We start from the raw sequence: 15,431 nt of genomic DNA, 5'->3' as shown, positions 1-15,431 counted from the left end.
CTTAGACGTGTAAATGTGCTCCGTAACTGGTCTAGAATGAAATTCTAATATACGTATATCGTTATCCGTCAATTAGACATCTATGATTATATGTTTATTATACATAAATGGTTGGAGTTCTATTATACGGATGAATTTAGAGGACTATTATACATATATAGTTAAAGGTACATTATACATCAAAGAAAGATTTTTATAGGTGTAGAAACTAGTAAATAAAGCCAATGAGTTGTTTTAGAAATTTATTCTTAAAATGTACAATTATTCACACCTGAAAAATATGTAGTTCAAATTATACATTCTATACAATATTGTAATAAACAAATGTCTCATCATCATAAAAAACACAACTAGTGAACTACAGTTACAAATTCTAGTAAAATGGCAATATATATATAGTAATAAGTAATAGGTTTATTCCATGCTGAAAAAAAGAAGAAAGAGAACACAACCTTTCGGCCGTGGAGCCTTCTTCAGGTGTGAGAGAGACAGGGCAGTAGGCAAAGGTAAAGTAGCGGGAGAACAAAGGTTGGGAGGGAGGAGGAGTGAGAGGCGGGAGCAGGGGACAGAAAGAGAGGCCAATCAAGAGGTGTGAAGTCAGAATGGGTGCAGAGAGGTGTGAAATGAAACTTCCAATGAATGGAGAAAATTTAAAAGAACAGTAGTCTGTCGTTAAGGGAAGGGAGAAGGTGTGATCCTAGCTGCAGAATAATTTTAGTTTCGGTGGTCTTTCTGATGTATGAGTTTGGAAAACCGTCTTTGAGAACACAGACGGAGAGATTAGAGTGGTCGTGGCCGTCAGAGGTGAAATGAGAAACAATGGGCTTGGAGAGATCTTTAATCTTTACAGCCCTGACGTGTTCTCTGAAACGGTCTCCGAGTCTCCTTCCTGTTTCTCCAATGTAGATGGCTGGGCATTTACTGCAAGAGATACAGTAAACAAGGTTGCTGGAGGTACAAGATGCTGTCTGGGTGATCCGGAATTGTCCTGAGGGGCCTTGAATGAGTGTGGTGGTGGCTGTGTATTTGCAGGTGATACAGCGAGCTCTGTTGCAAGGGAAAGTGCCTGGTGTGGATGGTTGTTGAGGGCGGTCAAGGGAGCTGTGAACAAGGAGGTTACGCAGATTAGGTGGTCGGCGATATGAGATAATAGGGCGATCAGAAAAGAGGGCCCCAATGGAGGGATCATCCTGTAGGATGGAAAAGTTGTGGTTAATGGTCCTGGGGATAGGAAGTGTGTTAGGGTGGTAAGGAAGCACCAGAGGAATGCGGTTGTTACGGCGGGAGTTCCTGATCGGGTTGATGGTCCGGGGGGTGTTTTTGGCTCGGGCAAGGGCCCTGTCAATCACACTGCTGGGGTATCCTCTGTTGATGAAAAATGAGTACATTTCGAGGGCTTGGTTCTCGAAGTCGATGTCGTCGCTGCATAATCGTCGTAACCTAAGGAACTGTGAAAAAGGAAGAGAGTTTTTAGTGTGGTTGGGGTGAAATGAGCTGTACAGGAGGTAGCTGTGTGAATCCGTGGGTTTGTAATAAACTGAAGTGGACAGTCGGGGGTAGTTGATAGACAAGTGGATGTCTAGAAACGGAAGAGTAGTGGAAGATATGTTAATCGTATATTTGAGGGACGGGTGGAAGTTGGTGAAATGGTGCAGGAAGAACTCAAGCTGATCGTTGGAGCATGTGGCGGCACCGACGCAGTCATCAATATATCATTTGTAGAGGTCAGGGACATAGCCAGTGTAGGAAGCGAAGAAGCGTTCTTCTACCCAGCCGACAAAAATGTTGGCATAGCTGGGTCCCATTCTGGTGCCCATGGCAACTCCACTGACCTGTTGGTAAAAAAGATTATTGAAAGAGAATGCGTTCAGTGTGAGGACCAATTCTGCAAGGCGTACCAGGGTGTGGGTGGGTGGATCAAGCACTGTGCGTTTGTCCAGCATGTGCTTGAGTGCTGTAAGGCCGTCATTATGGGGAATGACGGTGTACAGAGATGTGATGTCCATGGTAAAAATGTAGCATTCGTTACCCTGAAATTGGAAATCATTAAAAAGTTGGAGCGCGTGGTTGGTGTCTTTGATGTATGAGGGAAGATCTTCAACCAGCGGTCTCATGAGGCTGTCGGGAAAGGCTGAGATGTAAGTAGTTGGACAGTTACATGCTGATACGATGGGGCGTCCAGGGGTGTCCGGTTTGTGGATTTTGGGGAGGAGGTAAAATTGAGATACCTGTGGATGTTCCATGATGAGCCGGTTTGCCCTTCCCTTAACGACAGACTACTGTTCTTTTAAATTTTCTCCATTCATTGGAAGTTTCATTTCACACCTCTCTGCACCCATTCTGACTTCACACCTCTTGATTGGCCTCTCTTTCTGTCCCCTGCTCCCGCCTCTCACTCCTCCTCCCTCCCAACCTTTGTTCTCCCGCTACTTTACCTTTGCCTACTGCCCTGTCTCTCTCACACCTGAAGAAGGCTCCACGGCCGAAACGTTGTGTTCTCTTTCTTCTTTTTTTCAGCATGGAATAAACCTATTACTTGTTCCTTTGCAGCCTACGCATGCTGACGCAGCTACCCACCTGAACTACTACTATATATAGTAATGACAAACAAACTAATTACATGAACACGCTAATATTTAACTCAAAACCACATTTCGATTCAAATATAAATTTTAAAATGTACAACTTCTTTATTTCCACGAAAATATTATTAATGTAGCACAAACGCTACTTTCTAATAAAGACAGAAAGAAACTGTTTGTTTTGTGTCTCATGGTGATCCTCCTCTCGATACTAATGAAATGTTTAATATGATCCCTCGAGAAAAAAATGAGTCAATTTCCGCCTGGAATGATTGATGCCCCATTAAACATTTTGTAATATCGCTGGAAGTTTGTACAGTAGAATCCTGGTTCGTGGCTTAAATTCAAGGTAAACAAGACTAAGGAAACGAGTTGGAAACATGATGTCGAAGTGGGATTTAAATCATCCGGAGCATTTCACTTCATTGGGCAGTATGTGCCTGAGAGCAATATCCGATATCCCTTCGGTAGCTCAGTTGGTATAGCGGAGGAGTGCAGTAGAATCAGCGGGGAATCCTAAAGTCGGTGGTTTGATTCCGGCTCGAAGAAAGGTTCCTTTTGTGTACTTTAACCAAAGAGTTAAAAATGCGAATCTGTTTCATTCAGACATTGATCAAAAGCTCAATAAACGACGAAGCAGAGGCTCCTGTTCCGAATTCAGCCCACGTCTGATTGTCCTGTTTTGGCTAAGATCTGATCTTTGAATTAAGGGACTACACTGTCTGCTTTGAAATTCAAAAATACATACAAATGTCAAGTTTTTTGTAGATATAAAGGTGTTCTCTGTTTTCAAATGATAGGTACTTAATTGGCATAATGATTTGGTATTGATTTTGTAACGTTGTATTATAAAGTTTGTGCTTTCTGTGTTTTTATCGTATTGTGAACTTATTTTTTAAACAAATGCTTACAAAGGCAAACACGGCACACATCTGTTTATACCAGTGGTGAATTGTACATTTTTATTAAGTACAAGCTACTGTGCACTTCTGGGAGTATAACAGGTTCGATATAAAGTGGCAAAAATATAAAAGGGGAAAATACCCCACACTGCGTGTAAAGCCCTCGTTGTGACTGTTTTAGATTAAAATGGCGTACTGTGCACGAAATGTTGCAGAAACACAGTCTGATATTTTGATAATTATCATTTTAATAATTTGATCAAATTGAGGCCCAGGATCCAAATCTTCAGTTCTGATTTTTTTTAAGTGATACCTTTCCTTCCTGTCGTGGAAGTCACACGATGTGAGCAATTGTTTTTTTTTACGTTACGATCCAAAGAGCCTCAGACGCACTTTAACCAAACCAGGATGGATTGTGCTGGGAGCTGGACTGAGCTCATTCTCACTCCCTGTGCTAAAAACAGAATTAGCTCTTCCCCGAACATCGTCTACAGCTGCTGGATGGTGCTCTGCGTCTTACTGCTCCGGCAATTACTTTGACGAAAGACATATCACTTGTGCGCTTTTAACCTTCTCGCAGCTACGGGCGAGGCTGACGCTCGCGATATGAAGGCACCCGCTGGTACACCTTCTCTAACTTTCACAATCGCGACAGACTTCGCTTTTTTAAAAAAAAGTAGATATAGCCCTGAAAAAAGCATTAGCTTTATCAGTTTTTACATTAATCTATTTTGAATCAAAGTTTGATATTTTTTCCATTTTTTATTGCATTTTACATCATCATAATAATAATAATAATCATCATCATCATTGTTTACACTTATATAGCGCTGTTCTGGATACTCCACTCAATGCACTTTACAGGTAATGGGGACTCCCCTCCACCACCACCATTCTCTTGAATGATCATAGAGAGTCAGGACCTCGGTTTTACGTCTCAGCCAAAGGACGGCACCTGTTTACAGTTTAGTGTTCCCGTCATTGTACTGGGGTATTAGGACCCACATGGACCGCAGGGTGTGCGCCCAGCGACAGAAACCACACGTGTGTCTGGCTCGGCTGCGAGCAGGACAATGACGCCACGGGGACAAAGGAGAGAAAATCAAAACGGTTCCATAAAAGACCTGTGTCAGCTGTCGGTTCGCAGTCTGGACTCTAAATTCTCCGATCCGATTTTAAATCTCTCTAATACCTGAGCTGCGGATTCTTCCGAGTACGTATTCGTATACTTATTATGTGTAAGTGTATAGATGAAACCTTTCATATATTGTTCAGTTTAAATCAAAATGCTTTATTAATACAAGAGAGAAGTATAGTATGAAGGATGTGACAAATGTATGATTTCTTGGAACAAAACGGTTTTTATTTGCATTCGAAATGAAGCGGAATTTTAGCGCGACACACAAACCCTTTGTCTTTTTTAGAGTGATTTTTAAACAGACAAAAATGTAGAAAACGTGTTTTTTTAGTACTACAATATCAGCGTTAGTGGCGTAATGAATAACGCGTCAGGCCTCGCGTCAGAAAATTATAGGTTCGACTGCCGGCTGGCTCGTTGCGTTTATACCACTTACATTCTTTTATATAAATGAACTGCACCTGAAAGCTATAGAAAACACTTTGGATAAGTTGTCGAAATTCGCATGAGGCTGCAGACAACTTAACACTGTACTGTCGGGAGATCAGCTCCTGCTCTGAACTCAATTGCAATGAAAAACCATGCGTAACAAAGCTGGAGAACAGCTGAACTTGCGCTCAGTTTGGTGATGAGGGTTCAGAACTGGCGTTGTTGTAATCAGCACGAACTGCACAGGCTCTGAATCAGACCATTTCAATTAGTCTGAGCAGTGTAGGACACGTTAATGTAGAATTATTAATAGGTTTGTTAGTTCAGGTTAACCCACCTGAACTAATGTAGAATTATTACTTGGTCTGTCTCTTGTTTGTATATAAATGAATGTCTCTGACAACTTAATGTTAGTTTTTAATTTAGTTTTACGATGTAGGTCAGGCGTTGACATATACATTAGTATACGAAATGTCTCACTCCTGGTTCAACTCATGTTCTATAGGAGATTGGTAATTTCTCTTGTTTCTCGTACAACCATATCAAAACAGAAGCCAGTGTCACCCAGCTCTGATTCAAGAGCAATTCACATCTTTATCACTTTTTGGTTGGAGATCATTATTTTCTTTAGTTGTGATCAATATTGAACTTTTTCCAAATTAAATGACAATAAACAAACATGCAGGCAGATTTTTGAAAAGTATTCGGAATTGGTCTTTGAATGGCTGGCGGGAAAATTCATTTATACTCCTGTTGCACCCTCAGCTGAAACATGTTAAAATAACAACACAGATTTGTTGGAGAACCTGACAAGAATTATTGGGTTAGCACTGTATGTATTCTGGTATATTTACTTTAATTTTAATATAAATGTAAACATGCATGCTGTATAATCTATTGTCATTTTAAAATATGTTAGCTGAGGATGCGAGGGGGGCTATTACACCTTGTGAAACACGCAAGGAACTGTAAAAAAGGCTGGTATTTGAATAAAATTGGCGATCACAAGAAAACCACAATTTATGTGGTATTATCATCAATATCCTTCAAAATCGACGTTCAAATGAAGGATTTGAAGAAACTATGAAAAAAGCAACAGTAATAGCAGAGGATTTTGATTTTTGCTCTTCAAGTCAGTAGATCACCGTAGAATTGCGCCCCTACAAACAGCAGAAAGGAAGAATTCCACCTCCTTTGTTATTGCTACGTTTGTGCCGATGAAAGTAGTGTTTGTGGTATTGAAAGCATCTCGGAAGATGAAGGTGCAGTCACTTCCACGTCATGATACCATTAGATCCGACGACAAGAGCTGAAGCCCCCCCAGTCCAAGCCAGCAATGTGAGGAAGATGGAAATGGCAGAAAGTAGTGTGGCCAAGCAGTCTAAGGCGCTGGCTTTAGGCTCTAGTCTTTCTGGGAGCATGTGTTCAAATCCCACCACTGCCAGATGTTAGTGTTTTAAGACATGCAATACGATCAATAAAAGCTCTTCTTGTTAGTCTGTTGAGAGGCTGTGCGAGGTGTTTAGAAATAGACTTTCTAAAAGACAGGCTGTCAGCTTAACACCAAGGCAGAAAAAAATATTTTGTTTTCTCAACAGAAATTCTCTTTGGCACTTTCAGCTTTATGTAGGGAAAAATGTCTGCCGAGATCACTTTTGAGCCAATGCACATGATAGTGTGCCAGCAAGTACATTTAATATTGGCTGTGGTGGCAAGCTGCTTTTGCCTGTGAAACTTTTACTTCTTCACACCGAATCGTTGGCAGGGGTAAAGCTTATTAAATCTTTGAACATAGCGCTCCATCAGAAATACTTTGTTCGTGATCAAAAGAGATCAGAGGATTAACTTCATGATTTCACATAGCATACCTTACAGGAAAGATTTAAAAGGGGAATTGATTGTGCTTCTTGATGTTGTTCCTGTGGTTTCCTTGGATACAAAGGTGAATGTTCTTTGACGTTCTGCTAGAGTATCCACTGGGTGGGCTTTATCAATCAGCTCGGATAGGTCATCAGTGCTCCATCTCTGGAAAATAATCAGCACTGTCGTTTTTTCCTGTGCTGTCTTTTAAAACATATAAGATCACGAGTTTAGAGATTTCTCCAAATAACAACTATACATTTTAACCCAGCGGTTAGCATTCCTTCAATCCAATAGTTTTACTCCGGGTAAAAAGCAGCGAAATATATAAAGAGATGATATTCAAATATTTCAACGTTCTTATTAGATTACCTGTATGGAGATATCGCTCAGAATTCCTAATATGATTTTGAGTTCAGTTTTGCTTTACTACTTTCAGAGTCTTTTATTGACCTTGCTGAAGCAGAGAAGTGACATAATCACAAATGCGACCTACCTGTGCTGCTGTTTCTGGTTAATAATGATTATTGCGAGGAAAAAAAAAAACAGCTCCTTGCATTAAGAGCAAGAGCAACCAACGCGCTCGCTTGTTGAGTTGGGTTTTTTTCCGTGGTGCTCTTCCTCAGATGCAAAGTTATTTGGCGAGCAAGGACCTCTGAGAAGGAGCCTGAATCCGTCAAAAACTCAGAAATTCTAATATCGCACTACCGTCTTGTGTACAGAGATCTGCTTCTTCCTTTTTGAGTGTTTTGGTGTTTAAGAGCATGCTTCCTACCTCGAATGTTAGTTTCAGGAGATGTGTTACCGGATCACAGATCATCTTGAAAAGATTTGAGGATGCACTGGCTCAGTTATTTGAAGGAACCTATACCACCAATGCACTTCTGAGAAGCACCTGCACATTTTCGCAATCCTCTCTCTCACCTACAAAGTTATGAAGACACAGACGACCAACAAAAACTAATTTGATTCACTCAAGGCTTCACTCTTCTGTTGTGATGTCATTTTAATTAGTGTTAGCTGTGATGATGTGTTGTTTCTGTCTCTTAAAGTTTAAGAGTCTGCTCCTTTCTTCCTGGTATAGAAATAACATGTTCCATCTTTGTTTACAAACACCACTGTAAATTATTTGTCCATCTCTAAAGCCTGTGTTTATTGACAAGGCAATTCAAAAGCACATATTAAATAAGAACACGATCCTTCTTGTTACCATTCACGTGGTTGGAGCGTTGTTTCGCCCTTTAACGTTCTTTTAAAATATTTACAAACAGGGCTTTATCACTGGAGTTGTGTGCATCGGTCCATGAACATCAACTGTACTGGTGTTTTTCTATGCGTAATTTAATTGCAAGCACTTAAAAGATACAAAAAGGTTTCAAAGAAAACATAATTGAAAGACAATCGAGTAAGGAGGTAGAAAAACGCACCCCCCCGTTGAAGAATCAACCACCGTCGCCCATGTGACTGGATATAAAAATAAATTATTCATTTTGCCTAGTCTCTGGAAGCTTCGATGCGATTATTTTCCCTTCCTTATTTCTTCATTCCCATTAATTTACTTTGTAGTAGAAGAAACGCGAAAGTGGGAAACTGCAGGCATTCTTCGTGAAGGGTGGATTGTGTTCAGTGAACATATGAACATCTTTACGTCAGTTCCACCATCGGCACCCTAGGGGATGTAGCTCAGTGGTAGAGCGCATGCTTCGCATGTATGAGGTCTCGGGTTCAATCCCCGGCATCTCCAGGTATCTTATATTACTGTGCTCACATCACAGTCTTCTGTGGAGTGAGAACTCTTTGCTCGTGTTCATAGAGAGACAGGTTTACACAATTAATTTCAGTCACACACGAAGTGCTACAGTGTTGCTCTGCTGTTTTAAATGTACCTCCAAAGCATTTCGTTCTGTTAACTACCAAATGATTTGAACTAATTTAACGTCATATTCAGAAAATCCAGAGAAGGTCATCAGACTTTTAGTGGCTGTTGAAGAAAACACCTGTTGAATCTCACCAGGGATTTCTTGAGAGATCATTCAGCGAGCGAGTCCTCCCTCTGGACTCCAAACATTTTGGGTTAAACTGTTATTCACATACTCTAACGAAGAGAAACGTTAGTGTCTTCCGGTGTGTGAGGCCATTTCTCAAAAAAAAAAGTTATATAAATTGAATTGTTCTACTTTTTAGGCTTGCATAGTCTTATTAATATTTCAGTTAAATTTTAACTGTAGTTTTTTTCTGTAGTAACATCAGTTGATATTAATATTAGTCCTGATTTATATGTTTTTGTCATGGTTGATCTTAAGTAATTTTGTAATTAGTTTCAGTTTTGAAAAATCGCGCAGAGAAGGTACCAAAACTGGTAATGTTCATATAATGTGTAATGCAATAGCAGCATTTTGGGTTGAAAACAAAAAGTATATCTTGGTATGAATCCTAACACATCATAGGCAGCGTTCTAGGACTTCTCGCTTCAGATAAAGTTGTCAATACATCATAGATTTCTACTCAATCAATATCAGCAGTTTTATCGGTACCGAACGCTAGATATAGATCCTGGCAATACTTCGTGAGATCATTGTAAGAAAATCCAAAATACTACGGAAGGAATCAAATTTATACGTTTCTTTGGATCGAGAAGATGATCATTATGAGACTCAAAACATGCCTGTCTTTTCTTTTTTCGAGGACAAATGGATTATTGAGGTGTAAAGATGGGTTCAAAACCAAAATCACCTGCTATCGCTGCTGTTTCTTCAAATCCTTCAACTGATCATCGATATCGAGGAATAATATATAGTTTCTTCAAATCCTTCAACTAATCATCGACATAGAGAAATAATATTATACAAATTGTGGTTTTCTGTTAATTGCCAATTTGACTGTAATTACATCTTCGTTTACAGATGTCTTGCATGTATCACAAGGTATAATAGTCGTCGTGCGTCCTCAGTTAAAATGTTTTAAAAAGTACGACAAAAGTACAACATTTATGGTTACATCCATATTAAAATGAAGGTAAATATACCAAGATATTAAAATACAATTGTACAGTCCTAACTTAATAATGCCTGTGAAGTTTTCCAACAAATCCGAACTGTAATTTTGAAATATTATAGCTGAGAATGAAAAGAGAGTACAAAGATCAAATTCAATGAGTGAAAATGCACCAGTAGTTCTCTAAACTGAGTTTCTTCCCTGAAATGACTCGCTTGCGAAGCACCAAGCAGCCTTGAACGGATCGCGGAAATCAAGTATACAGTACAGATGGATTCAGAGTGTGCTTTCCAACTTTTGTGCAACATTTTCCTTTGATAGGGCAGAGTTGTCTTCACAATCTGGGTTAAATAAAAAGGAGTGACGACAGTGTTAAACAGCTTTCCTTCTTGGGGAAGAACGGTTGTGTTCCATATTTCTAATTATTTTGGTTTCAAGATCGCAATTTAGTGTGAAACATAAAAGCCAGCTGGATAAGCTTTATTAATTTCCCTCACGGGATCAATAAAGTATCTATCTATAAATCTCTTACACGTCATTTACAATGGCCTTTCAACTAATAGCCGGTGCAGGGATCAAACTCTAGCTGTTCGTACAGTACGAGTTGCGTAAGGCTCTGTAACGCGCAGATGAGAAACTAACCTCTGCTTCTTCATTATATACACAGTGAGCTATATACGCGGGCTTACTGCCTCCTACGGGCTCTGTATTTGATTGCGGTACAAGACCGGCCGTGGAGATAAAGTGAGACGGGTGTGTACATTAAAAGGCTCATAGCGTCCCTGGGAGGGCTCAAACCACCACCCTTTTGGTTAACAACCGAACCACAAAGACTCATGTACAGCTTAACACTTCTCGGTCTCGGTGAAAGTGATACACTCCGTAAAATTTCCAGAGATTCATTTATTTTTAAATGAAAATCACCAACAGCGGCCGAGATCTACTGGAGTTTTTTCATTCTATAATGCGGTTTCTGAAGGGTACCCTGTGAAAATACGAGTTTTGACGAGAAGGGATGGACATATAAGGTCAAAAGGCTTGGGGAATTGAACTTTAAGGTGAAGACTGCGGTCAGGCGTGCTACCGTTGCACCATGGGGGACTTAATTTAAAAAACTAGGAAAAAAAAATCAGTGTTCCTGGATCTGTAATTGAGAACAACACCTGCACAAGAGTTGCGCAGGAAGAATAAAATGTGGTCTGGGAAGAAGAGACTCTCTTCGGAAGAGCGGCGCTCTTAACGGATTTTTTTTTGTGAAGCTGATTTGTCTCCTTTGGGGAATTCAAAGGCGCTGACAGGTATGACCTCGTGGCGCAACGGTAGCGCGTCTGATTCCAGATCAGAAAGCTGCGTGTCAGCTATTGGTTTTTCAGGTTCTGCTGGTCCTGAACACGGAATTCACACCATGCAGTTGAGTTCTATCTGTACACCACATAGATAATCTAAACAAAATAGAGCAGTACAGGACACGCAGTGTGGAGCTCACACAGCGAATAGCCTTGAACACAAGAGAAAAGGCACCGTTCACATCTGCTAAACATCACGTCCAACTTTAGAGACAGCTACACCAGAGAATGGAATCCCGGAAGTTTCAGATAACTTTTTTTAATACAGGTTCAAGCAAACCTGAAAGTAAATGAGTTTCCGGACACTTTTGTTTTATTAAAAAAGTGTCTGAAGCCTGAAAATGTAATTTGAAAAAAAAAAACGCTATTGGACATTAGCAGGTGCTTTTTGTAACGATTTGCTATTTCATGCTGGAAAACAAAGGAAACAGACCCAACGTTTGCTTTCAGGTGCGGTTCATTACATAATAGACATCTATTACAGAGGAGCTTGAATATAATTTACACGAGCCAGGTAGAAGTCGAACCTACAATCTTATGATCCGAAATCAGACGCGTTATTTATTAAACCGCTGGCATTTCACATAACTTGAATTCCCCCCATAGTGTGCTCAGCGCCGCTACTAGTAATGCACCGCTCCGTTTAAAATTTCAAAGTGTTAAACATGTGTTTTCTGATTTTTATGAGTTTTAAAATATAATCTCTTTAAATATGACAAGGGTTTTATGTTTCGCACTGAAATTCCGATTGATTGAGAATTCAGAGAAAGACTGTTTTCTTCCACAACACCGTATAATTATCACAACCACCAGACTCTCCAACCTCTCCAGACCTTGCCGGGTGAGCAATTGCTCCGATAAATTAGGTCACGTATCATGTTAAATCATTTCTTCTCATCACATTTCCTGGTGCACGTTTTCTCTATGAAAAAAAGTACATTTTTCCCTTGCACGATTTTTCGTTTTTATCAAAGCTTACAGAAAGAAAAAAGAAGAAGAAATAGTGTCGCAAAAGAACTCTGTCGCCCTTGGGAGATGTCAAACGCATTGGACATGAAAAATGCCAGATTAAAGCCAGTTCTCTTCGTTTCTCAGTGTCGGGGCTGCTATGTAAAAGAGGCAATTTGCTCTGAGAGCAGGTTCAGCGCTTACTGAACGCAGATGTCTCAGAGCGGTGTGTCCAAGTGGCTGTAAAAGGTGATGGTTGTCCTGTCACCGTAGCTTAGTTGGTTAAGGCGCCTCTTTATTAAACAAAAAAAACGAAATTCAAATCCCAGCCGTGTCTTTCTTCCTTTCTTGTAGTACAGAACGTACCATTTTGGGCACTCACAAAGGGCTTCTTTTCGTTAAATGCATGTGTTCATTTCCTTTCTGGAAAACTTATTTTTGATGAAATTCACACAGCTTGCGGAAAATGAAATCCAATTCTTGGTTATCAGTGCAGTAGAAATATTACCGGCTGGCAAAATAAACGGTTAGAGATTTTTTTTTAACCGGGAATTTGTGATTCGAGAGAAGAAGCTACAAGTCAGTCTCTGTGGCGCAATTGGTTAGCGCGTTCGGCTGTTAACCGAAAGGTTGGTGATTCGATTCCACCAAGTGACGAGTTTCTTTGGCGATGTAAATATTGTCTTCGGTTGATTGGATTTCTCAGCGAAACCATAGCCATTTTAATATTTGCAACAAATGCGAGTGTTTAACACGTGTCAGGATCACCAGGAAATGTCCAATAATGCCCAACATCGTAACTCCCCAGAAAACCATATTCACCCAAGAAAAATGATCGTCGAATCGTCATTTATACTCCAGTTGAATCCTCTGCTGAAATATTTTAAAAATACAATGCAGGTTTGTTTGAGAACTTGACAAGCATTGTTACGATAGCACTGTGCAGGTGGATTTTGATATTTTGACATATTTACCTTAAATTTAAACATAAATACTATACAGTCTATTGTAATTTTAAAATATGTTAGCTGAGGATGCAAAGGGTTGAAAGGGAAAGGTCAGAGGGTATAGTAACAACAAGGTTAGGATTTGTGGAGGTGGTAGGGGTGTTGATGGTTTTTCTCTGTAGAGGATGATTGAATGTTTTATCCTTCTCTGAAGTGAGAAACTGGAAGAGTTGGGAGTTGAGAGATCTGATGAGGTTAGATATAAAAGGAAGTTGATGTGGAGCTGTTAGCAGTAAAAATTACTTAATGTCTTTGATGTTGTCATCAAAGATAAACTGTAGTCAGCAAAGATAAAAAGAAAATTATCTTTGCTTACTGCCCTGTCTTTCTCACACCTGAAGAAGGCTCCACAGCCGAAACGTTGTGTTTCCTTTCTTCTCTTTTCAGCATGGAATAACCCTTTACTTGTTCCTTTGCAGCCTACGCATGCTGACGCAGCTACTCACCTGATATTTAACATTCCCATAATCACAAATATGAATACCACTGTGGGTATTTTTTTCATGATTATTTATTCTGTCATTGAAGCATATTTTATATCATACCGAAGTGTCATAATCACTGAAAAAATATTTTTTTTCATTTAGAAAATAAGAAAATGATAAATCACTATGAATTGCATTTAGCCTGTTCTGATCTAGATATTCTATATACTTTAACATGCCATGTTCACAATGTGACAACTCAGAAATGCAACAGTGAAGCGTTGTAATTACAAATGTACATACTGTTGGTGACATTGAGATGTTTTGGTAATGAGGAAGGAGGGACATGCAATGTTCACAGGATCAAATTTAAAAAACAACACAGTAAAATTTCTTGTACTTCAGGATTATGAGAGCCTGTTACATTGTGTCTCACACCTCAGTGTCAGAATTTTGAGATGTTTTTATAACCAGGGGGAAAACACTTTAACCAAATCAGCCAAGGTGCTGTCAGAGTTTTAACATCATGTCTGCGTTGGTGATTACAGCTGACTATCGCTGGAGGACAGTTCACTGTGAACAAGTCAGCCTGCATAATGAGGGGGAAGAGACTGACCTCTGTGATGCACTATAGAGTTACACTAACCTTCAATCAACTGTTCTATGCTGCATTCTACCCAAGAGGTAAATATTGGTTTCCGTGCGTGTAATATTCCTTTTTTTGTCAAATATTTTCAAGCACAGAGTTTGCTGTTGAAAATAAGCCTTGTGGTTCTCAATGTTATGATCCTTTTCCCCCAGTGTCACCCAAATTGATACATTGTGCTTTGGCAATTCTTCAGGCTATATTGTTTAGAGGAGCTCAGTTGAATTAGTTTGCGTAGATAAAGTATTTCTTTTCCATTTAATCCTTTAAAACATATTACATTTTCAATACATTGTACTGTATCTTTCTTCCTACTAATTGTCATCATTTTTTTCTGGATTGATCCAGTCATTACTATATCAGTCTGAAGGCCTTGCAGTATAGATTGCAATTCATCCAAAAATGCCAAGTTTTCCATTGGTGATACACACAAGGAAATTAATGTACATTCCCCCCCCCAAATCAACCAATTTAAAATCAAATACCTCCCTCCTCATCTGCAGGTGGAGAGATTAATGTCAGAAGAAATACAGGTTTAAAAGTCAGGAGCATTGATAGTCCTATTTTAAAATTATGCTAAAATGCTCACAATATATTTGAAAAGTTCTGTAAAATGCAAAAATAATTAAAACATTAAAATAAGGTTAAAAGAAATGATACACAGTTATAAAGCTCAGGAATGATCAATTTGAAGTTACAATCCACTTACAATATGCCAAAAATGGCAAGAATATGTAAAACAGGTGTATAAAATTAAAAAAAAAGTTAAAAATACATACTAAATACTTTTAAAATTCAGGAATGTGATTGGTCAGATGCTAACGATGAGTGTTGCTGGTGTTTCGTGTGATTTAGCGAATTGAAACAAAATATTCAATTTAAAAACGGCAAGAGCTCGTATGAAAAAAAAGTTCGTAATTTAAGTATCTTTGTTGTAAGAACTGCGCCAGAACTAGTGTATTCATATACATCAGAAAAGTACCTGAACTTGACTGGTTTATATTCAGTTATGTGCATTGGGAACAAAAGGGAAACTTACATGGATTTTATTAGGTTTTAGGAATCAGAAAATTTATTTTTACACGTTTATGCCTAAGAGCAGAAATAACTTCCTGCTTTCAGCGCTTTTATTGTTTCTGCTTGTAACCTCGAAC

At 39.2% G+C, this 15,431-nt stretch overlaps 1 non-coding gene across 1 annotated transcript; it reads left to right on the top strand.

The window, feature by feature from the left end:
• Positions 1–8,583: 8,583 nt before the first annotated feature.
• trnaa-cgc (transfer RNA alanine (anticodon CGC)) lies at positions 8,584–8,655 on the top strand. Its single transcript has one exon. It is a non-coding gene; the product is annotated as a tRNA-Ala (tRNA).
• The last annotated feature ends 6,776 nt before the right edge of the window (positions 8,656–15,431 follow it).

This window comes from Atractosteus spatula, chromosome 10 (genome assembly GCF_055471065.1).
Source record: "Atractosteus spatula isolate fAtrSpa1 chromosome 10, fAtrSpa1.hap1, whole genome shotgun sequence".
In the NCBI taxonomy this organism is placed as follows: domain Eukaryota; kingdom Metazoa; phylum Chordata; class Actinopteri; order Semionotiformes; family Lepisosteidae; genus Atractosteus; species Atractosteus spatula.
The sequence above is the reverse complement of the archived record's forward strand: the minus strand, read 5'-3'. Positions and strand labels throughout refer to the sequence as shown.